This window comes from Saccopteryx leptura, chromosome 4 (genome assembly GCF_036850995.1).
Source record: "Saccopteryx leptura isolate mSacLep1 chromosome 4, mSacLep1_pri_phased_curated, whole genome shotgun sequence".
Taxonomy (NCBI): domain Eukaryota; kingdom Metazoa; phylum Chordata; class Mammalia; order Chiroptera; family Emballonuridae; genus Saccopteryx; species Saccopteryx leptura.
In genome coordinates this window covers 182,297,602-182,323,079 of record NC_089506.1, presented here as the reverse complement: position 1 = coordinate 182,323,079, position 25,478 = coordinate 182,297,602, and the positions used below count along the sequence as shown (strand labels likewise).

The 25,478-nt window shown below is 41.7% G+C and overlaps 1 pseudogene; it reads left to right on the top strand.

The window, feature by feature from the left end:
* The window catches only part of LOC136404293 (peroxiredoxin-2-like), an 87,197-nt pseudogene that overhangs the window by 19,536 nt on the left and 42,183 nt on the right, over positions 1 to 25,478 (top strand).

Below are 25,478 nucleotides of genomic sequence, written 5' to 3'. Positions count from 1 at the left end.
TTAAGTTTCTGTTCTGTATATGTGACATGTAAATAAATACATGGCATCGTGGGCATCATTGGTGATAAGATAGTAAAGCTTTTCTTTTTAAGATTTTACTTACTGATTTTAGAGAGAGGAGAGAGCGAAAGAGGTAGGAGGGAGAAGCAGGAAGCAGCAACTTGTAGTGTGTAGTTACTTCCTGTATGTGCCTTGACCAGGTAAGCCTGGGGTTTTAAATTGGTGACCTCAGCATTCCAGGTCAACACTCTATCCACTGAGCCACCATAAGTCAGGCAGAGCTTTGTTTTAAGTAGTGAATTATTAGGTGATTTGATTTCAACTTTTCCTCTTGGCTGAGCCTCTGAGATGTTTCTTCAGTGTATTGTTAGTTAACATAATGTTTATTTCTCTAACATCCTTGCTTTAACATGAGTGAGAGTAATTTCTAACATACATTTCATATCCTTTCCTTTTGCAGAATGATGTGGTTCATATTATCACAAAGGTCTGGGCAGTAAAAACACCTTCTTAGGCAGCTAGCTGTCTTATTGCAGCAAAGCCTATGTTGGCCATAAAGGAGCCAGAGCAAAATACTTCCAGAGGCTGTAGCTTAAAGAGCGGGTCACTGAAAGGTTTTCTGCAAAAGATTAAGACAATTTGCTAACAGAGAAGTGTAGATCAAAACTGCAAGAAGAGCCTGACCTGTGGTGGTAAATAGAGCGTTGACCTGGAATGCTGAGGTTGTTGTTTGAAACCCTGGGCTTGACTTGTCGAGGCACATACAACAAGCAACAAACAGGCAATGAACAACTAAAGTGAAGCAGCTAGGAGTTGATACTTCTCGCTCCCCTCCCTCTTTCTTTTCTCTCTATAAATCTATAAATAAAATCTAAAAGCAAACAAACAAAAAACCTCGTGGAGATACCACTTCACACCCATTATAATGGCTATAATCAAAACGACAGATAATAACAAGGGTTGACAAGATGCGAAATAATTCGAACCCTCATAAATAGCTGGTGGGAATTTAAGATGTAATAGCTACTTTGAAAAGCAGTCTACTGCCTGACTGGTGGTGGCGCAGTGAATAGAGCATTGACTTGGGGCGCTGAGGTCCCAGGTTTGAAACCTTAAGGTTGCCGGCTTGAGTGTGGCTCATCTGGCTTGAGCACAGACAGATTCACCAGTTTGATCGTGGGGTTGCCAGCTTGAGAGTGAGATCATTGACATGATTTTATGGTCACTGGCTTGAGCCGAAGGTTACTGGCTTGAGCAAGGGGTCACTGGTTCAGTTGGAGCCCCCCAGTCAAGGCACACATAAGAAGCAATCAATGAACAACTGAAGTGCCCCACCTACGAGTTGATGCTCCTCATCTCTCTTTCTTCCTTTCTCTCTCTCTACCTAAAACAAACAAAAACCCAAGAAACAGTATAGTATTACATAAAAATAAATGTTACCATACAACCCAACAATTTTACCTTTTGATATACGGCCAATGGAATTCTCCACAAGATTTTTTTTTTTTTTTTTTTTTACAGAGACAGAGAGAGAGAGAGTCAGAGAGAGGGATAGATAGGGACAGACAAACAGGAACAGAGAGAGATGAGAAGCATCAATCATCTGTTTTTTCATTGAGACACCTTAGTTGTTCATTGATTGCTTTCTCATATGTGCCTTGACTGCGGGCCTTCAACAGACCGAGTAACCCCTTGCTCGAGCCAGCGACCTTGAGTCCGAGATGCTGAGCTTTGCTCACACCAGATGAGCCCACGCTCAAGCTGGTGAGGTCAGGGTCTCGAACCTGGGTCCTTCCACATCCCAGTCCGACGCTCTATCCACTGTGCCACCACCTGGTCAGGCCACCCAATGGAATTGAAAGGATATATTCACACACAAAATCTTGTACATGAATGTTCATGGCAGCAATTGTCATAATAGTCAAAAAGGTGGAAATAACACGAATGTTTGTAATTGATGAATGAATATGAATTAAAAAAATATGGTATATTTATACAATGAAATATTTTGACAATAAAAAGAAATGAAGCATTTGTGATAGCATACAAATATATGCCATCACAGAGATGAACCTTAAAGACATCATACACAGTGATAGAACCCAGTTATAAAGGATTTGATTCTGTTTATATGAAATGTCCAGAATAGGCAAATTCATAGAGACAGAAAGTAGATTAGTGGTTTCACAGGGCTGAATAGAGTGTGTGGCAGAATAGAGAGGTTGAAAAGTGGTTACTAAGGGGTATAAATTTTCTTTTTGGGGTGATGAAATATTCTTAAATCAACTATGATGATGGATGCACAAGTCTGTGTGTGAATGTACTAAAGGCCATCGAATTGTACAATTTAAATTCATGAATTGTAGAACATGTGAATTATATTTCAATGAATCTGTTAAAAAAGGAGAGACCAAGGCATTGGCTCATGATATTAGCATGCCAAAGGCTGATCTAGAATGAATGATATTAAGATGCTGAAAGAGATAAATATTCATAAAGGGAGTGATCTGCCCCAAATACAAAATATAGGAGTTGCAGATAAAAGCACTGAAGATTTGTCTTTATTATTAACTAGGAAAGCAGAACCTAGGCTCAGGAGTGCATCTAGGTACTTAGTATGATGCTGATTCCTCCAGATGCACCAGGTGTTATTGATCCCATTAGACACCTGTCCCGATGATTTGACTCCTTGCTTCCCAAATTGCTGGGCCCTGTAGAGCAAGGTGGTGCTGGTTAGTGTTCTTGTGAGGTTTCATCTTCTTCTTTCATTTGGAACATATCCCTTTGTTTCTTTGTTTTGTTTGACTCTCTGGGTTGTGTCAGCCACCTCTCCCAGTCCTGAAGGAGTGGCGTCCTATAAAAGGTGAACCTTACTGTCAACCCTGCTCTAGCTCTTGCTTGTCTGTCAAACTTTTGTGCATGTACAAGCAGCCTCTTTCTTCTTTTTTTAGCAGGTTTTTTAAATTTTTATTTAGCTAATTAACTTTAACAGTGTGACATTGATCAGTACATAGATTTTAGGTGACCATCTCTATAGCATTTGAACTGTTCATTATGTTGTATACCTGTCACTCAAAGTCAAGTCATTTTCTGACACCTTATATTTGCCCCTCTTTACACTCTTTCCCTCCCCCTCCCCCACTCTCCCCCACCCTCCCCCACATCCCCACATTTCCCTTCCCCTGGTAACCTCTTCACTTTTATCTGTGTCCATGAGTCTCAGTTTTATATCCCACCTATGTGTGAAATCATACAGTTCTTAGCTTTTTCTGATCCACTTATTTCACTCAGTATAATGTTCTCAAGTTCTGTCCATGTTGTTGTAATGTCACTATGTCATTGTTTCTTATGGCTGAGTAGTATTGCATTGTATATATATACCACATCTTCTTTATCCAATCCTTTATCTGGGGACCCTTTGGTTGTTTCCATGTCTTGGCCACTGTGAATAATGCTGTGATGAACATGGGGGTGCATGCGTCTTTACGTGCTAATGTTTTTGAGTTTTGGGTTAGATACCCCGTAGAGGGATTGCTGGGTCATCTGGTAATTCTATCCTTAGTTTTTTGAGGAACCACCATAATTTCTTCCATAAATTGTGCTAATTTGCATTCCCACCAGCAGTGAATGAGGGTTCTTTTTTTCCCCACAGTCTCTCCAACACTTGTTATTACCTGTCTGGTTGATAATAGCTAATGTATCAGGTGTGAGGTGGTATCATTGTAGTTTTGATTTGTACTTTTTAAAATTTCATTTTCAGTGGCTCCCAGTAGTTGAAGGTATGCCAAGACCGGTCCATGCCCCAAAGAGGAGGATCTCAGTTAGCACTGGACTCAGGCTGATTGGAAGCCAGACTCCCGTGTAGTAGTTAGTAAGGTACGTAGAAATACATCTCCTGTGGGACTGCGAGAATAAGCCCTGCAGGCCGTCAGGGCCAGGTGGTCCAGAGGTGACCCCCTAGACCTGCCAACACGAGGCACCGGATATGTGCAAGCTCCCCTCTGGGACATGCTGGCACCGGAGCAGGGAGAGGGAGGACACAACGATGGCACCTGTGGGGAGCATGTAGAGATGGTGCTGAGGAAAAAGAAAAAAGCTTAGAGCTAAAAAAAAATAAAGGTGGTGTCGACCTACTAGAGCAAGGCTGAGGAGGGCAGGGAATGACACCCATGGGCTGGAGTGGAAGAGAGGGAGAGCACAGAGGAGAGATGATACTGATTGGGGGAGGGGGGAGGAAAAAAGAAAGCAAAGGCCTAGAGTTTTAAAAGGAAAAATAAAAGGCACCCATTGGCTGAAGCAGGCAAAGGAAGAGCACCGCTGGCAGCTCCTATCCCCGAGAGCACCCAGCAGGCCCCACTGTGTGTCAGACAGAGACCCGCCCCTTAGGCAGCTGCTTGACTAGGCGCTGAGCCTCTTCCTCACGAAGTCTAGGCACCCTCCCAGCCCCAGTCTCTTTTATTGTTAACTACTCTTTTTAAATGGAAGTCTCAAATCTTTTTTTTTTTTTAAGATTTATTTTTTTTTTTTTTTTTTTTTTTTTTTGGTACTTTTCTGAAGCTGGAAACGGGGAGAGACAGTCAGACAGACTCCCGCATGCGCCTGACCAGGATCCACCCGGCACGCCCACCAGGGGCGACGCTCTGCCCACCAGGGGGCGATGCTCGGCCCCTCCGGGGCATTGCTCTGCTGCGACCAGAGCCACTCTGGCGCCTGGGGCAGAGGCCAAGGAGCCATCCCCAGCGCCCGGGCCATCTTTGCTCCAATGGAGCCTTGGCTGCGGGAGGGGAAGAGAGAGACAGAGAGGAAGGAGGGGGTGGGGATGGAGAAGCAAATGGGCGCTTCTCCTATGTGCCCTGGCCGGGAATCGAACCTGGGTCCCCCGCACACCAGGCCGACGCTCTACCACTGAGCCAACCGGCCAGGGCCAAGATTTATTTTTGAGAGAGGGAGGAGATAGAGCGAGAAGCATTAGCTTATAGTTGTATCACTTTAGTTGTTCACTGATTGCTTCTACCTGCATTCACCAGGGGGCTCCTGCTGAGCCAGTGACCCCTTGCTCAAGCCAGGGACCTTGGGCTTTAAGCCAGCAACTTTTGGGATCAAGCCAGCAACCTTGCAATTATGTCAATGAGTCCACAGCCCTCTGCTCAAGCTGGCAAGCCCATGCGCATGCTGGCTACCTCGGGGTTTTGAACCTGGGACATCAGTGTTCCGGGTCGACACTCTATCCACTGCGCCATCACCAGTCAGGCTTTAACTACTTTTCTTCCTTTTTTTAAATTAAAAAAAAAAAGATTTTATTTATTCATTTTAGAAAGGAGAAAGAGAGAGAGAGAGAAAGAAAGTGAGAGAGAGGGAGGGAGAGAAGGGGGGAAGCAGAAACCATCAACTCCCATACGTGCTTTGACCAGGTAAGCCTGGGATTTCGAACCAGTGACCTCAGAGTTCCGGGTTGACGCTTTATCCACTGTGCCACCACAGGTCAGGCTGAAGTATTATTGATATAAACTACATAATTTGAAATGTATCCTTTTTAATATTTTCATACATATGTACACTTGTGAATACATAACCACAGTCAAGAAAATGATGACCATTATTCCAGATGTTTTCTTGTAAACGTTTCCCTCCATATTTAGAATGTGTTTTATTTATTTATTTTTTTAGGTACTCCTTGATTGGCCACTTCTGCCCCAGGTCCTGGGGCCAGTGAGTCCACATGTGAACCTTTTAAGGCCATTCCTCAGATTGGGGTAGCCTTGTGGGTCTCATGGGACCCACTGTTCTTCAGAGCAGATACATTGGTGGCGCCTTTCTCAGGTGTGGGCACTAAATGTGGGGGTTCCCAGTGTTGGCTTCAAACCCTTTGCTCCTCAGAGGGAAGCCACAGGTTGTACGTTCCCTTCCCACTGTGGGTTGCCACGGGAGGGGGTTGGGTTTTGTGGCAAGATTGAATCCCTGCCTCTCCTACCCACTGCATTGTGGCCTTCTCCTGTTTGCCTGATGCGTAGCAGTACCTTAGCCACTTTTTTAGTGCTTTTCAGGAAAAATTGTTCCACATGTCACATAGATTGGGTGTGACAGTGGGAGAAAATGAGCTCAGGATCCTTTTATGGCGTCATCTTGGAAGAGAACCCTGGTCAGTGTTCATGACAGTCTATTTCTCACCTTTCATTAAGGAATGGCTTTTAGGCTCTTGCACAGGCAGTTGGAAGAGGTGGGTCAGAGAAAAGAGAGCTGAAGTTTATTTAGATCATCTACTATATTTAATGTACTATATCAGGGGTAGTCAACCTTTCTATACCTACCGCCCACTTTTCTTTTTTTTTCTTTTTTATTTTTTTTGCATTTTTCCGAAGCTGGAAACGGGGAGGCAGTCAGACAGACTCCCGCATGCGCCCGACCGGGATCCACCCGGCATGCCCACCAGGGGGCAGTGCTCTGCCCATCCGGGGCATCGCTCTGTTGCATCCAGAGCCATTCTAGCGCCTGAGGCAGAGGCCACAGAGCCATCCTCAGCGCCCGGGCCATTTTTGCTCCAATGGAGCCTTGGCTGTGGGAGGGGAAGAGAGACAGAAAGGAAGGAGAGGGGAGGCAGATGGGCACCTCTCCTGTGTGCCCTGGCCGGGAATCGAACCCGGGACTCCTGCATGCCAGGCCAATGCTCTACCACTGAGCCAACTGGCCAGGGCCCTACTGCCCACTTTTGTATCTCTGTTAGTAGTAAAATTTTCTAACCACCCAGTGGTTCCACAGTAATGGTGATTTATAAAGTAGAGAAGTAACTTTACTTTATAAAATTGATAAAGCAGAGTTACAGCAAGTTAAAGCATATAATAATCATAACTTACCAAGTACTTTATGTCGGATTTTCACTGTTTGGCAGAATGAATCTTTATAAAACAACTTACTATAGTTAAATCTCTCTTTTTATTTATACTTTGGTTGCTCCGCTACCACTCACCATGAAAGCTGGCACACCCACTAGTGGGCGGTAGGGACCAGGTTGACTACCACTGTACTATATTATGCTCTCTGTCTACCTCATAAGTCTCACAATCATCCTAGAAGAGTGGTCTTATTTACAGTTTAGAGTGGAGTGAACTGAGGCTGAAAGAGAACAAGTGTTCAGTCACCTCGCCCACAAGTGGCAGCACCAGGATGTAACCCCAGGTCTAGTTCTCACTAAAGCCTGTGACTTTCTCACTTAAATGTCTGTTAGTGGGATCCAAAAATCCTTGACTCAAACAAACATATAGAATAGACAGACAAGTTTGGGGCCCAGGGAGCTGAGGACAGATAGAAACACCAGACAGAAGTTCACCAGGGTGCTGCTGCCCTGGCCCTGTGTCAGTCCGCTTTCCCTAATCACACGGACCTTCGATGAAGGGGACGGGCTATGCACTGCTGCCCGGACACGGGGACTGAGGGCATCCTGCTGACCAGCAGTCCACCTTCACTTGCTGCCCACGTCTGATTGGTCTCCTTTGCAGATGCTCAGAGCACTCGCCCTCAGAGCTGAATGCCCCCCCGTGCCTCTGAGTGTCCCCTCGGCACCCAGGGACTGCTTTGTGTAACAGGGCTCCAGGCAGCTGCTGTGAGCTTGGAGGTCAGGCAAGTGCGGGCTGAGGACCTGAGAACACCTGCCTCTTGCCTGCAAAGACGGACAAATGACAGCATTTGTTGCCTTGGATCTGAGCAGCCCAGGCAGCTTGTGTGAGGGCCTCGCAAGCTCTGTTTTCTTCGTAAGCATAGGTCCCTCTTTTTATATCTGGAGCAGGGAACAGATGTTTCATCAAAAGACACATTTAAAATAAAGATAATTATGCAGTAAGAGGCTTAATTACATCAGCTTATTCAGGTCCACTTAATTGCCTGACAGCCTGAGTGCCTCCCACTTATTTGCAGCAGAAGCTTTCGTGTTTTGCTGGTTTATCAAATCCTTTGATGGCTCGAGGAAGCTGTTATTGACTTAGCAATTCAGAAAATATCAATTCCTTACATACAGCTGGTAGAGGAAAATGTAAATATTTTTAACAAGCAATGAAGAATCATCATTTCCCTAGAGGTGGCTTATGGTGTCCTATAAATGATTAATAGCTGGAATGACTCAGAGAGGTAAGCCTGAGCTAGATATTTCATCTTTAGTTGTCTCTTGGTCATGTTTGAAATCTTTCTGTCAAATTAAAATCAAAGGGAGAAGGTGACTTGCTAATTTAAGGAAGCCATTTGAGTCATGTGACAATGAGGCAATTGAGAAAAAAAAAAGTTTTATGGTGCTATTTATGTGTCTCCTTAATTTTAAAGGCATAGATTTGTTTTGCTCCAGACTGGTATTCTAGCTCCATTTTTATTCCTAGACAACTGGCCTTTTGGAAGCAATATTTTTTACTCACTGCTTCTATTTTCTTTCACCATTTCATTCCCACCCCCACCAAACCTTGTACCCTGACTCCTGCCCACATCAGTCTTCTGAAAACAAATGCCACCCTGCTTCTGTTTAGTCTTTATTCCAGTATATGGTCTATAGCATTTATGGAAACTCTTTCATGGTTTCCAGGATATAGCACCCTTCTGGACTTTACCCCTTGAATCAGTTGGGATCCTAGCAGGAAACAGATGGCACATTCAGACTGAGTAATTGACAGGAGTGTAATCAAGGGGCTCTTAACAAAGATGGAGGAGAAGCCAACAAGGGATGGAGTCGTATGCTGAGACTGGAGACAGATGGAGCTATGACCACAGCTAGGGTTGAAAAGTGGGAGCAGTTAGCAGAACTGCTGCATGGAGGGGACCCACCTAACAGAAGCTGTAGACTTCAGAGAGATAGCTAACCTGGGGCAACCCGTTAGAGAATAAATACTCCAACTTCACTCTTTCCCTAGTGTCTGATCTTTACCAGTGCTTCCATTGGCCAAATTAGACCCAATGCTGGAAGACAAGGGAGCCCACGTAGGCAGCTCCTCCGAGTCAGCCTCCCTGGGCACAAGGCAGGGTGGAAAGTGCATTTGGAAGGGCAAGTGGAAACTCTCCACCACATCCCCACCTCGCTTATGTTTTCTTCTTAGTTTCACTTATTGGCACTTCTTCTGTCACCGTCCCTCTAAGAATAGTGAAGGCTCTATATGCCCCTCTTCTCCTTACCTTGGACAGTCTCACCTAGTTGACTTCAAATACCATTGCTATGTTGATGATTTCCAAGTCCCTATTGCTCGTTCTTTTCTCCCCAGCTCATTTTGCTGGGTGTGTCCCTATTAAATGGCTCGCTGCTCCTTCCATTTTAACACAGTCAAATGTAACTCATCTTTCTCCCAATTATATTCTCCTTGAACTCGATCCTGGGTTAATGTTATTCTCCCAGACAATTAGGCTGAAGTCATTACACTTGTCTTTCTTTCCTCACTCTTATCCAGCCAATGGGTTACTAATTCTACAAATTCCACTTCTGAATTTCCTCTAATATTGCTTCCCTCCTTTGCAGTGCTATGAATAAGGCCACAGGTCATACTCTTATTTTTTATGTGCACTCTTCTAAAATAACTTCCTTGCTTCTAGACTTTACCTTTTACATTATGTCTTCCATACTGCTGCTGAATTTACGTTTTGTTAAACTCTTAAGTCAAAGCCTTCAGTATCTTAACATTACCTAAAGAACAAGTTCAATGACTTAGGATGGTTTTCCTAGTCCATTCCATTGAAGCCCCAACTGCATAGCTTAGTATATAACCTGTTGAGTAATTCATACTTTATACCTTCCTTCTTTTTATCATGCTACTTTCTCTGTCTTCTCTCTCATTTTAAATGAATATATGCAAATGTGGATGTAAATGAGGGAAGGTAGTCCGCATAACACAACAAGGAGAAAAGAAGTTTATGGCCCTTGGAGTGAAAGTGCCAGTGTAAAGTAAGTTGTTTTTATTCAGCTCTTGTGAACTGTTGCCATGTAGGAATGTAGAAACTTTGGTTTTAGATGTTTATTGTTCAGGAGTACCTGAAAATTTGAATTTTTAGGCCCTGGCCGGTTGGCTCAGCGGTAGAGCGTCGGCCTGGCGTGCGGGGGACCCAGGTTCGATTCCCAGCCAGGGCACACAGGAGAAGCGCCCATTTGCTTCTCCACCCCCCCCCCTTCCTCTCTGTCTCTCTCTTCCCCTCCCGCAGCCAAGGCTCCATTGGAGCAAAGATGGCCCGGGTGCTGGGGATGGCTCCTTGGCCTCTGCCCCAGGCGCTAGAGTGGCTCTGGTCTCGGCAGAGCGATGCCCCGGAGGGGCAGAGCATCGCCCCCTGGTGGGCAGAGCGTTGCCCCTGGTGGGCGTGCCGGGTGGATCCCGGTCAGGCGCATACGGGAGTCTGTCTTACTGTCTCTCCCCATTTCCAGCTTCAGAAAAATACAAAAAAAAAAAATTGAATTTTTATTTGCAGGTCCGATGGGTGTATCTGCAAGCCCTCAACAATCATGTGAGTTTAGCATGTGTTCAAGATCTAGTCGTATTTGAGTCTCTTTGATTGTTTTGGTCCAACAGAACCCCTGATAGGCACATCAGGTATCCCTTGAAGAAAGCAATGTGAATATTCCATATGCCACACCAGACTCCAGATCCAGTTGCTTGTCATCCAGTGGGGATCGATGGCCACATCCTCTATGCTGCACGGAGGAAATACAGCATTGTGGCAAAAAAAAAAAAAAAAAAGGATCAAGGCAGCTGCTTGATGATTTTCAAATGTTGGAAGCTGAAACCTGCTCATACTCCTGCATTCTGAGAAAATTTGAGGGGAGTCTATCAACTTTCCCTATGTATAATGGCAAAAGCAGCTACCTAGGCTTAGTGATCAAGGGAGAATGCAATGAAGTGTTATTTTTCTGAAGCAGTGGAGTGAGGGGTGATTTGCAACTTCTAAGAGGGTGTCTCTGTATACAGGTCTGACCCCAGAGTCCTGAACATGGATGGGGCAGTCATGTTTGACAGCTTTATTGGCAAGGATGTGGCTGGTGCTAGGAGTTAACTCTTTCAGGGGTAGGTTGTGTGGACTTTCATACACTGAGTTCTGCATTCTCGCTTGGTCACCTGAGTAGAATAGGTCAACACCTTGAGTAGAGAATTAGAAAAGATCTTAGGAAAATGCAAGATTAGTTTTCTAGATCATCAGAATCCTCCAACTTCTTGGAATTTATAGACTCCTGCAAGACTAGAGTTTTGCCAAAACTCACATCACAGCACCTAATCCTTGTACTGAATTGGGGTCTGTAATGTGACCATCAATTAGCTGCTTGCTGGGTCTCCCATGGAAAGCTTCACAACAGCATTCATCGTCAGGTTGGGGCAACAACACCAGTGGTGTGGTAAGGTCAAGAGTTTAGTGCTTGAGTCATCAATCTGAGGCAGAAAGCAGGCTACTAGAAATAATAACCGTGGCCCCTTGTGGGGGGAGGCTCATACACCCAACCCCTCTACTCCTCCGGGCATTCTCATGATGGACTTTTAGATCTTATATCATCTATCCTGTAGTCATGATGATGAATGCACTTACTTAAATGCCACAGTTTATCCCCTGAACTTCACCATCCTTCTGGTTCTCCCCACATCCATAACTTTTGCAACCCTTGTCATGAAGAAAGACTTTTATCTTCTTGAAATACCGATCTTTCTGATCTCTGATACTTGCTCCAAGTTTATGTCTTGGATTCTGAGAGCACTGTTCAAATTGCTTCATGTCTACAAACATGTTCATCATCACTTGCTACAGACTGATGGCCTGATAGAATCATGCAACTGGTCCCTCAGGAATACCCTACTCATACTTACCCTACACAAATCATGACTTCTTCAGACACTGCAGAATCTGCACGGAAAAACCCACTTACTCATCCACCCACAATTCTACCATTCTAGCAACGAACTCTTCCACCATCTCAGGTAGTTAGCTACTACTCTAGAAGTTACAGACCACTCAGAAAGAATTACATGATATATTCCAGTAATCCTAAGAACCACGTAAAACACAATTTGCCTGTCACGGAGCCCTAGGAGAGATCATTTGAATAAGATATGACCTCTGAGTTTGTTCTCAAGAAATATCTGTGCACGCTTAGAATTATAGAATTGGTCCCTAGGGTCTAATACTCTTCATGACTCTGCCTTGAGTGGCCTTCTAAGCCCTCATACTTCAAATCTCAGCTTCAGGGACCTGGGAATTACTTTCTGGCTCATCCTGGACCCTAAAAATATAGCCAGTGATGCTTTGTACCACATGGTAGGGGCACATGAAAGCAGGTGAGGGACAGCAATTCCTGCTTGTGACTTGCTCTCTGTTTACATTATAGAGACAGTCTGTACCATCTCTGGCCCTATAGAGACTTCCTTAAATGGCCTGGCTCCCCACCTTCCCCAAATAGAAGACCCTAAACCTTAGAAAGCCCAACAGGTCTTTGAAATATTTTCCATTCTTTATAGCCCAGTTAAAATGACCACATGCTCTTGTGAAGTGTTTCCAAGCCACCCAGCCAGAATTAATGGATCTTTCCTAAACATCCATAGGTATCTACTGCAGGGTAGGAAAAGAATGGGTGCCAAATTATGTAGAGACTTCATAATGTGACAGATCTTATGTGAATAAGATATCTTATCTTGTTTAATTCTTATTACCACATAATGAGATGGTATAGTATTTTTAGCTGCATTTATTTATTTTTATTTTTGTGTGTGTATGTGTGTGAGAGAGAAAAAGAGACAGAGAGAAAGAGAGAGGAACAGACAGGGACAGACAGGAAGGGAAAGAGATGAGAAGCATCAACTCATAGTTGCAGCACTTTAGTTTTTCACTGATTGCTTTCTCATATGTGCCTTGATGAGGGGATACCTCCAGCTGAGCCAGTGACCCCTTACTCAAGCCAGCGACCTTTGGGCTCAATCCAGTGACCATGGGGTCATGTGTACAATCCCACACTCAAGCCGACAACCCCACACTCAAGCCGGCAAGCCCATGCTCATGCCAGTGACCTCAGGGTTTCCAACTTGGATCCTCAGTGTCCCAGGCTGACACTCTATCCACTGTGACCCCACCTGGACAGGCTTAGCTGCATTTATTGATGAAAAAACTCAGGCTCAAAGAAGTATTATAACTTGCTTAAGATCATATAGATTTTAAGTTGCAGAACCAGGATTCATATGCGTCTCTTTCAGATTGAAAGCCTATGCCTCTTTCCACAACACATTGTTTTCCAATTTATGTGGTATATTTAGTTCTTTACATAAGAGTTGCAAACTCAAATTTTTTAGGGGTTAGATGGATAATATAATTGTATAGAGTGGTCAAAGAAAGTAAGTCAGCAAAGAAGGAGCTGGAGAGTACACACCCAGCTTAAAGCATTCAAAGTAGAAATTCAACAAAACAAGCAAGCTAGGCAGGGCTGTACACCAATTCGCTTACAGGCCATGGATTTGCAAACTTTATCTAAACACCAAGATTCTCTGCCTAAAGTAAGATCTTCAAGGCTGAAACTATTCACTTTAGCAAACCCTCCTGCTCTTATTCTGACCTCTTTGCAGAGTAGATACCAATAGATGTCCACTTGATTAAATGTTAAATGAAAAAATTAAAAACTTGTCTTGAACCTTTGAATTTATGTTGTTTTTGTAGAATCCATTCATACCAAGGTCATTTAAAACTATTAGAAAGATTTGGTTAAAATCCAACTCCTCTCAACTGCCCATCTAGACTTTTAAAGTGAGAGGTAAGATACCAAGGCCAAAAACCACAAATGGGTCTGATTTCTTATTTTTGTCCTCAAAAATTACAACACAGATGCTTGGTTTCCCAGTGGCCCTGAAGATGTGGTCTGTTCAAGAGAACAGAGTGGTTTTGTCACTGAGATGCATTTTGTTTATTATCCACAAGCTGTGCTTAAAATGAGGCAATGACACAATGAAGACTTAAATGAAACTCAGGTGTGCCTCAAGAGTATGCTGGTGGGAACAAAGGCTCTGGCCATTTCCTCATTTTATAGCTAGCCATCCCCAGTAGCCAATACATCAATCTAATTGGCCCCGAGGAGAAACCCTGATATGTGGTCTTCAGAAACTGAAAGAGAATTGCTTCAAGGAAGGCAAGATCCAAAAAAACTCTCTGAATTACTGTTGTTTTTCTGACAAGAAAGATTTACGGGTAATCTTATTTTATAAAAGTTATAAAGCCTCTGAGCTACAAATAAGTACCTGGACCCAAACTAGAGGATGAAAAGATTATTTTGTCACTCAGGAATGTGTTTGCCTTTGTGTTCTACTATTACAGATTTTGTCTGAAATTAAACATACTAATTTTTTCAGTATGAAGTTCAAGATTGCCCTTAAAATAGAAAGCTCTATTTAAGATTGTTGTAAAGTACCCGTATCTCAATTCCTCGGGCTTACTTGGTGTAGAGACACCAAGTCCAGATGAAATTTGAAGAGTTTTATTAAAGGAGATTTATTAAATATGCTGGCCGCATATAGCTTATACGGGGCACCAGACCCAAATCATGTGCCCCCCAAAATATTTCAGGGGCTACTTATATACCCTTGATCACACACAGGTGGGGTCTCGAGAGCATGACATCATGGCACAAGCTGACAACATTTATTTAGGGGATACACAGAAACATTAAGACTTTCAAGGTAATGCAATCAAAGATGTTTACAGATCTTTTAGGGTTCATCTTCCCTCACTAGCCTAGAGGTATTTTACTCTCAAGATTCCAGGAAAGGGGAGGAATTTCAATCAATTTAAGGTGGTATGTAAATTCTGTCTCCCATTGAAAGAGAAGAAGTTTCTCGGTTAACCTTTATTTTAGACTTAAAAAAAACCTAAATGACCCATTGTTCTTGCATTCTTCTATGTTCTTCTTCCTCCCCTCCCCAAAGGAGGGATGGGACAGGAAAGCCTGACAGTAAAGCCTGATCTTTCCTCCCAGAATATCAATATTAATTTTTCAGCTTTTTGATACCTTACAACAAGATGAAGCTACCAAATTTATCTTAAAGGAGGAGAAGGATAATTGACCTGTAAGGATTTTAAATCTTTGCTCATAGGTAGACTCATCTCAAGCGAATACTGATAAATTTTGGAAATCTTCCCAATACTCTGAGGTTTTAACGTTATTTATTATCGTGATATGGCTACATTAACTACTATTTTAAAGGGAAGCCACATTAACTATTTCTATGGGCAGCCAAAAAGTTTGACCATGTGCAATGGCAAATCTTAAAACTGCTTTTCTATGTTTATTTAAGTGTAATTAGCACATGTTTTGAATTAAACTTTGCACTACTTTGCCCAGATATTTTCAAATAAACTTATTCTATAGGACATTCTAATTCTCTAACATTTACTGTTTAGTTTTACCTCATGCTTTTTAGCTTACATCTTGGAATTTTCCCAGCTAATCAAATACTTGTTTCAGTTCCTACCAGCAGTACTGGTATGATTTGGTTGTCTGTTGATCCTTGGATTTTGACTCCCCAGTTTTCATATCTGTTGGGCAGATAAAATATATTATGCTCACTTTGTTAAAGATGTTTACAAATCCAGCTGCTTGTCACTCAGGTGATGATATTGATTGCCCTTCTTGCTTGGGATGGGTGTGATTATGTTAATGTGTGTTGGGGGAGGGCTTTTGCACCAACAGGTTTTAAAAGGAAGAGAGATCACCTTGCTCTGGGGGAAAAGTGATTACGTTCTAGGAAAAGCCCATGCTGTAGGAGAGCAGAGAAAGGCCAAGTGGAGGAGGCCAGGGGAAGCAGCCAAGATGGCAGAGTGCTGAAGGAGAAGCCAGTTAGTGCAGAGTTTGTGCAGAGAGAAGGAGATGGAGAACAGAGGTGAATAAGGCTGGTGAGGTAGAAACCTTTGATTCTAGGAAACTTGGGTAAGTCAGTGGCTTTGGGAGCCCTGAATGGAAAGGGAAGTGTTTTCCCACTGTGTGTATTTCTTGCCCGCTGGGTGCAAGCTAGTATTAAAGCTAATGGCTCACCAGTTTTTGGCTTTGTTGTTTCGTTACTGACTGTCTGAATCTAATGTGAACCTGCACTGGCCAGGCAGCTGTAATGGTGGCTGCGGCTACTGGCTTTACAGTATCATTTTCAGATCTCTAAATATACATCTCTCCACCCTTTGTTCTCATATTGTGCTTGCATTACATTGTTTGGTTGTTAAATTAATATTCAATGTTTATATTATTCTGACTATGAATATATATAAGTAAACATGTACATATGACCATACACAAAGTGGGACAAAAGTAGGTTTACAGTTGTTTGTATGGAAAATAATGCAATAATTAATAAATAATACTATAGGAATAAACTGTTTCACATACTCGCAACTGTAAACCTACTTTTGCCCCACCCTTTATACAATGAACTCTATGTTATACTACATTTAATGTATTAGAAATTCTTTATATATCTCCTAAAACTAAAAATTTGAATGTTTTAAGCTGAGCATACACTCTATAGCTTATTCTTTGCTGACATTTGGCCATTTTACACATTTATAGTATTCATTTACCCCAAAGGAATTGTTTCTTTATGATCCTGTAACACTTTCTGAAAGAACGCTTAAAACTCCTTTTAGTCTAGCCTGGTGCATCGGGTTGTCTGTCAGTTCCTTGTACTCCCTCTTAGAAATGCCCTCCTGGAGCCCTGTGTCCTCCCTCTCTGGTATGTACTGGCTGTTCTTTAGACCTACCTCACAGCTGTTATCCTGAAACTTTTGCTCTAGAAAGTGGTAAATTACAAAAATGCCCAGTGTCCTTTATTCTTTCCTGAACCCACATTCCTAACAATGTGTCTTTGCAGCTCTTCTCATCAAGCAGTGCCATTTCCTTGGCCTCATAACTTCCTTTGGCAGATAAAATGCAATAGGAGTGACATGAGCCTCTCCCTCTAAGCACACTTCCTCTGCCCTCATGACAATAATCCAGCAATGATGACCCACCCCATGGAGGCTTTCCTAGACTAGGTAGTCCCTCATTGACCCAGAAGTTCACTGAAGATACATGAAGCCATACAAGATCAGAACAACTGCCCAGCTAAGCCTAGCTCTACTTGCCAACCTGCAGAATCTTGACCTAAATAAATAATTGTTGTTGTGATTATGCAAAATTTGATCCAGCTAGTTCAAAGAGAATGTGTCAGGTGAATTTATGGGGGGAAAGAGAGTGCCTTGAGGAAGTGATAATATATAGTATTGGTCCTCACTAGGCCCTAGGGGCAGGGGATTCTGAAGCAATAGTAGCAGCTTTGGTTCAAGAATATGTTAAAAGTACTTTTCAAAAATAATTGGAATGTAATTCACATACCATAAAATTTACTCTTTTAAAGAATATAATCTAGTATATTTCACAAAGTTGTATAACCTTCACCACTAATTCCAGAACATTTTTATCACCTCTAAATGTAATCTCATACCCATTAGCAGTCAGTCCCGATTCCCTTCAATTCTCTTCCTTCAGCTCCTCACAACCACTAATCTACTGTAATCTCAATGGATTTGCCTATTCTGCACATTTCCGGAAAATGGAATCATATAGAATATGGCCTTCTGTGTTTGGCTTCTTTCTATTAGTATGCAGTTTTATCTCTTATTAAAGCTTTGATCCATTTTGAGTTGACTTTCATATATGGTTTGAGGTGGGGTCCAACTTTTCTTTTACAAGTAGATATCCAACTGATAGTGCTGATTATATTCAGTGTGGAGGTAAAATTCTTCCCTAATTAATTTCAATACAAGACACAAAGGTAGCAGCACAACTTGAAAACTGTTTCTTTTTTTTTCTTTTGTATTTTTCTGAAGCTAGAAACGGGGGGGGGGGGGGGGGCTTTCAGACAGACTCCCGCATGCGCCCCACCGGGATCTACCCGGCACGCCCACCAGGGGCGACGCTCTGCCTACCAGGGGGCAATGGATGCTCTGCCCTTCCGGGGCGTCGCTCTGCCGCGACCAGAGCCACTCTAGCGCCTGGGGCAGAGGCCAAGGAGCCATCCCCAGCGCCCGGGCCATCTTTGCTCCAATGGAGCCTTGGCTGCAGGAGGGGAAGAGAGAGAGAGAGAGACAGAGAGGAAGGAGGGGGGGGGGTTAGAGAAGCAAATGGGCGCTTCTCCTATGTGCCCTGGCCGGGAATCGAACCCGGGTCCCCCGCACGCCAGGCCAACGCTCTACCGCTGAGCCAACCGTGTTACTAGGCAGAACTCACCCTGAGGCAGGACCAAAGTTTAGGAATGCAGGACGAAAGGGCAAATGAAACTAAGTTGTGCAATACAATGGATGGAACCTGGTGACTGGTTCCTATCATTTCAAATTTCTAAACAATGTAAGTAAAAAACAAACAAACAAACAAACAGTATCTTAAACACACTCTGAGAAATGAGACAGTAAGTTCAGAGAGATCAACACAGAAATAGTGAATGAATAGTGCCAACAAACGTTTTACTAGATTTCACTTAATTGATTTTTAGTTCACAGTTTGTGGATGCTGGTTACAGGCATCAACTGATTGCATGTGGTGATACTGAACCCAAAGTGTTTTCATCAGCTCTCCTTCTCTCTGACATTAAATTTTTATTCAATGGCCTTTAATACTTCTTAGAATGGGTACTCAGAAAATACTTTTGCCTGCAGTAACTATTCTAGAGGCTGGAGATCATCTTGTTTATTCAGTTTGGTGGTTGTAGAGCCAGGGCTATAATAATCTTGTATGTTCAGAGTCTTGGAAAAAGAGATTGTGATATTATAATTTATAATAAGAGACATAGCTTTGGTCTTCATCCCCACTTGGAATTTCCTAACTAAAGAGAGCAATAAAGCTGTCTTTTATTATGTTAATGAGGTTACTTTTAAAATGCAACTAAGGATCTGGGCCAGTTGCCAGTGGAGACAACTATTTGATTAGAGGGTTAAAATTTTTAGTTCCTCCCCTGAAATCTGGGGAGAAAGAGGTGCTGGAGGCTGACTCAATTGCCAATGGCCAATGATTTAATCAATCATATTTGTGTAATAAAGCCTCTATAAAATCCTGAAAGGAGGGGATTCAGAGAACTTCTTTGTTGGTCAACACATAGACATTTGGAGAGAGTGGCATGCTCAGAGAGGGAATTGAAACTCTCGTGCCTTTGACCAGTCCTTGCCCTATGCATCTCTTGAATCGGGCTCTTTCCAAGATAAATCTTTTAATATCCTTTGTAATAAAGTGGTAATCCAGTGAGTAAATGGGTCTTTTGAGTATCATGAATCACTCTAGCCAATTAATCAAACATACAAAGGGGTTTGTGGGGACCTCTGATTGACCAGAAGTGCAGGTAACAACCTGGACCAGCTTTTGGCATCTGAAGTGTAGGGTGGTCTTGTGGGACTGAGCTCTTTGTCTGGAACTTGATTATATCTACTAGAATAAAATAGTAGATAGTGTCATATTGAGTTAAATTGGAGTATACCCAGCTTGTGTCCAGAAATGTCTTGGTGGAGTGGAATAATTTCTCCACTCGTCAGAATTGGGTGCGGATCTGAGGGTGTGTGCAGAGAATTGGCACTGAACCAATACCACTTCAAATAAATGCACAGAAAGAATTAAATCCTTTCCAAAGAGACACATCTCAGGGTGAAGCTGCTGAAGGAACAACTTTACTGGCGCATCGAGAAGTTCTTTACCTAAAAGATGAAAAGAATGCTAAATAAGAAAGCTTGGATTTTGAACTTTAAGAATTTCAGACTTAATAATGAACTTACTAGGTCAAGAGAAACTGATTTTGAACTTTAAATCCCTTTAGACTTTAACTTGCATTAACTTTTACTTATAAGGGCAAAACTAATTTGGCTTGTACTTTAATTTGGCTTGGTTTCCAACCTTTTTACACTTAGGGACTGGTGAAAATAAGAGAACTATTTCCGGGATGGCTAAGACACAAATAAAAACCATTATTAGTGTTTTGTGCATTGTCTTTTAATTATAATGCTATAAAATGAAAATTCTCTAAAATAACCAGATGAACAGTAAAATATATATATTTTTAAACAGAGTACAACTGAAATTTCTGGAGAGCAAAGTTAAATTCAAATGGAGCTCCAAAGATGTCTAAGACAACCTCAATAGTATTTACATCGATGATACAAGCTAATAAGAAGCAATCACCCTGAGCATAAATGAATTTGACTAAGATTATTTTTTAAAAATATTTTAAAAATGTATTGTGCTGACATGGTTTCAAGTGTACAGCTCAATATTACACCATCTAAATCGACTAAGATCACTGGGTCTCTAATCTCCATACAAAATCAGGGTAGTTATATCTTAAGCAGTCTTGGCACAAAATTTCTTGGCAGACCAGAATTGGTCTACAGACTGGTGGTTGAAAAAGCACTGCTTTAATATATCTGAAATGTAATACTTTTGAAATTTAATATGATGAGAGGGTATTTATATTAAAGTCGGTTCATTTCTACATTGTTGACTTTTTAATTGAAGTTATGTATGCATTTTATTAGGTATTTTCATGTTGTCACTTAAACTCATTACTGATTGCTCATATATTATGTCAAACAGTGTGCCTGGACATAATTTAGGGTGAGAAATACAAGAACAGTAAGTGGGTTTTCAGGCTTGGATGCAGAGGGGCTTTCAAGTTAATTTAATTACTGCATCATTCAAATTCATTTTCGGGCATTCTGGGTAGGAAAATCAATATTACTCTCCAGTGCTTTCAGGAAGATACCCCAGCCAGAAAGGTATTGTGAAAATGATCTCATGAATGGTTATTGTGATACAGTACACACCGATGTTTACTCCAGTGTGCTAGCCACCCACTCCTCTCCTGGGTCCCCAAATGACCATTTGTGTAATGATTAAGCCAATGTGTTAAAAACCATCCAAAGTTAGGAAATTTAATGGTGAAATATTTCTCTCTTATTCCAGATGTTTCCGTCCTTGTGAGGGTATCTCCTTTCCCCTTCCTCTCCCTTCGGTCCTTCCAAAGGGAGGCCCCAGGCTTCTCACTGCATAGTCCTTAGTTTCACAAAGGGAGTACCCCCAAAAAAGCATTTTATGAACCTTCGGCAGATGTTGCAGGGTTTATGATAAGGTAGGGTATGTGGTCCCATAATGTTGTATCTGTTATATTCTGTTCATTAAATAAGTTACTAAAGCCAGATTATTTTGGGGGGAAGGCAAATTAGATTGTATCTTTTGATGTGAGTAGCAGCATGCTTATCCAGACAAGGTAGAAATCAATGGCAGGCTTCCCTGGGGATTATTTACCACACACACAAGTTACACCTTTTACCATTCTTTCCCTTTCGACTTGTTTATACTTCACAATCAAAATAAGTTTCTTAGAAACACCATAGAATTAGGCTTTATTATTTTAACCCAATCTAATGATTTCCTTTTAGTAGGTATGTTTAGTTAATTTACATTTAATGTAATTATTGGTGTGTTGTACTTAAGTCTCCCTTGTTCATGTAAACTATTTGTTCTTTGTTCTGTTTCTCTTTCCCCACCTTCTCTTGAGTGAATTGCATTTGTTGTAGTATTTCATTTTCTTTTATATGTTATCTTTATGCTTCTTTGTGCTGAATTTGATTTTAGTGTACAATATGAATTATCCACTTATCATCTACTTGAAATAATAACACAAGCACCTTAAAATAGAATAATTCACTCTGTCTCCTCCCATACTTTGTGTTCTTGTCATTTTATATTTTACCACTACCCATGTTATAAATGACATAATCAATGGTAATATTTTTTATATTAGTCAAAAACATTTTGAAGAAATCATACATTTATATGTGTTTATATGTGCATATATATCATATAATACAAGGAAATCATGTATGTGCACAATGCATATTGTATTATATAAAACAAACATATATGTGTGTATCAAATATATCTATGCTAGATAGATAGATGATAGATAGATAGATAGATAGATAGATAGATAGATATAGACACTATGTCAAGGGGTATCTCTCTTAAATTTCCTTTTCTCTCTCTTTAGGTCTACCACTCCCTCCAAGTACTCAGTGAAGACCCACGGAAAAGATATGTGAGTGGTTGGAGACTCACTCTGTCATGCTTTGCACACGAGGCTTTGAAAAGGTCATGAAAATTTTGGCTACTAGGTCTCTGGTGGATCCCTCCTTTTGCTGGTTCTGCTGCATGTAAGAGCAATGCTGAGTCTTCTCTCCTCTAAAAGGTTCCTTATTATAGGGCATTTGGCTCATTTGGGTTTCTTTAATCCTTTTCAGGTGAGATTTTAAAAACTATGATTCTGTAGGGTTTTTTAGCCTTTTTTTTTCTGTTTGAGTGAAAACTCCTGTCTCTTATGCCTTTCTACATATGATTTAGAGCAGAATTTTCCAAATTCTTCAGAATTAAGAGACTTCACATTTAGGGTTTCCTAAATCTCATGTATATTTAAGTTTCAGCTTAAATATTATTTCCTTGTGAGAAACTTCCTCTAATAATCTTTGTATTTCTCTTCTAATTGTAAATCATTTTCTTTGTGAGATTCTCCATAGTTGCCATAGTGATGGAACGAATACTTTGTGATTAATGTAACTATTGTAACCCACAGAAAATGGGGACAGACTGGGAGAGAGAGGATTTCAGGACGGTACTTAGCTGTGATTTTGTCTGCCTCGCAATTTTTTGTCTTTTACTATCAATGGTCCCCATTCCTTTGGAGAAATGTGGCTCTAAAGTGAGGGGCTGTTGCCTGACCAGGTGGTGGCACAGTGGGTAGAGCGTCAGACTGGGATGCGGAAGGACCCAAGTTCGAGACCCCGAGGTCTCCAGCTTGAGCGCGGGCTCATCTGGCTTGAGCAAAAAACAAAAGCTCACCAGCTTCTGCTGGCTCAAGTAAGGGGTTACTCAGTCTGCTGAAGGCCCGCGGTCCAGGCACATATGAGAAAGCAATCAATGAACAACTAAGGTATCGCAACGAAAAACTGAAGATTGATGCTTCTCATCTCTCTGTTCCTGTCTGTCTGTCCCTATCTATCCCTCTCTCTGACTCTCTCTCTCTGTCTCTGTAAAAAAAATAAATAAATAAAATAAAATAAAAAATAAAAATAAATAAATAAAGTGAGGGGCTGTTGCATCTCTATCCTATTCTAGGTAGGCAAGTGATGTAGGCTGAGCCAACAATGGAACCCTCCTCCTAGTACCAGTATCACTATTCTTGAATATTCCTTGGTTGCGAGGGTCAGTCTCCCATCTTAAAGAAACTTAAACAGTAGAGGCAATTCATTTGTTTATGTAACTGGAAAGTACAAGGAATTTCTTTCAAAAAAGGAATCATAAGTATTTTTGCAACATGTAGGTTTTATTTAATAATAAAAATACTAAACGTTAACTTTCTGTTCTTATGCTATTACATCAACTAATAGGTTCATTTTAGGCATGATAGGTCAATGGTTTCAATACTAATTTAACAACTGGCCAATATTCTGTAGTTAAACTGTTGTACACCTTTATTTTGGGAGTTAATTCCTTATATGCTAAATGCAAAATACCAGAACCACTGCAGTTAATTTAACACAACACAAATCAGATTCTTATGGAGAAAACACATCTATGGTAATAATAGTTTCTTTTATTAATTTCGAGTGGTCTAGTTTGGGGGGTACAGCATCAAAATGATGCAGGTTGTGTAGGATCTGTTTACCTGCTTTTCTCTTTTTCTTGCTTCTTCCTTCTTGAGCTCCTCTGTTTTCTCTTCCTATTCCTTCACCTCCTGTGCTTTCTTCTTATCCACATCTCCCCTCATATCATCCCTCTCTACTTCTTCCACCCCATTTCATTTTTATTAGAATGCATATAAAGGAGACAATAAAACAACATAAAATGACAATTTACTAGGACAGGATAGGCCAGTGAAGAATTCCTTGAAATGTTACGGCCTCTTCTGAGGGTGGGCTAGTTTCTAATAAAGTCATTTAGTGTGGGAGAATTCCCCAGGATGAGGAGCTGGCAAAGCTTGATAGGCTCTGGGGCAAGGTTCCTGCCTCTCCAGGGCTCTCCAGTTGCTGGGTTATGATGATAAAACCAGCTCTAAGTACAGGAGATTTTCATTTGATGAGTGGTCTGAACATCTACTTAGTGGTTATAAAATATTTGCTGCTGAAAGCCACAGAGCATTGATAAACAGATCCTGGACGGCTGAGTTATTGCAATCTACTTAACATGAGGAGAACAAATTATGAGTCAAATGTTCCTGTTTCATAACCTTACTCAGGGCAGAGGGCTGTGCAGCGCTGGCGTTAACCCTGCACGCTCCACACTTGGCCAGACTCCCGGAAAGGGCTCTGCAGGCACTGAGGCAATTCAGGTGGCCTTGCCATTAGGACGAAGGTACAGTGAAAGGAAAATTTAAAAGGCCCATCTGGTAGAGGAAATAAACAATTTGTAAAACTGCCGTAGGATGCTGAGTACACTGCCTCGACTCCCTCTGTGGTTTACATGTCATCCTTCTTAGATGACATGTGTTTAGGCTTATGAAATCTTGTCTTCAGCATCATGCTGTCTTCTTTTATGTTGTTGGGGGGAAGGGAAGGAATATGTATGTGTCTGTTCTCTATTAGTCATTTGAACCCAGGTCAGTCAATTCAGCTCAAGTACTATAAATACTCTCATTGAAATCTGACTCCTTTTCTGTGCTTCCAAGACTATGCTGTTCCGTAACACGTGCAGAAGGGAATGCCTTCATCTCACTCATGGGAAACAGACCAGGAACTCGGCTCTCATGCATGTGATCTACGAAAGTGAATGTATTTAAAATAATAATGTATTTATTAACCAACTCTCAAGCATGCATTTTGGGGTCTGCATGGAGGATACTGATTTGAACGTGAGTGAAAGTATTGTTAGGGGGCATTGAGCCAACCCTTTCTTTGTTGCTCCTGACTTAAATGTTGTTTTGAGAATTTGGCGTCATCAGGACTATTGGGTGGTATTTGAGCCTTAGCCAAGTCGAGGCATAACATTCCTGTCCAGTGTTATCACTCCCTCGCACCCTACATGCTCACCTCCCCCAAGTTCAGGTACACACATACACACATGCATGCACACGTATGTGCCCAAACTTAGGCTCTGACCATTCAGAAGCTTTTACCCCTGAAACCCATTTTTTATTCTTTACCTGACCCCAAAGCTGGAATCGCTGCTGGCGATTCTCTTGCAGGATTCAGACATTGAGTTGGAAAGAAAGGTATGCAAAATACATGTTTTAATAAAAAAATACACAGAGCCAAATTAAGCCACACGGTATTTTTCTCCTTATTGGCACACTTCCAATAGTTTCAAATTGGTTTTCCTGAGCCAAGAATTTCCTTAAATGAAATGCACTGTGCTGGGAAGGCTTTTTAAGGCCTCTTCACCTTAAAGTGCAAACCTCTGAATGGGGCCCTCGAAAGCAAAGTCTAGATTTGGCATGCCACTTAAACCATGATTA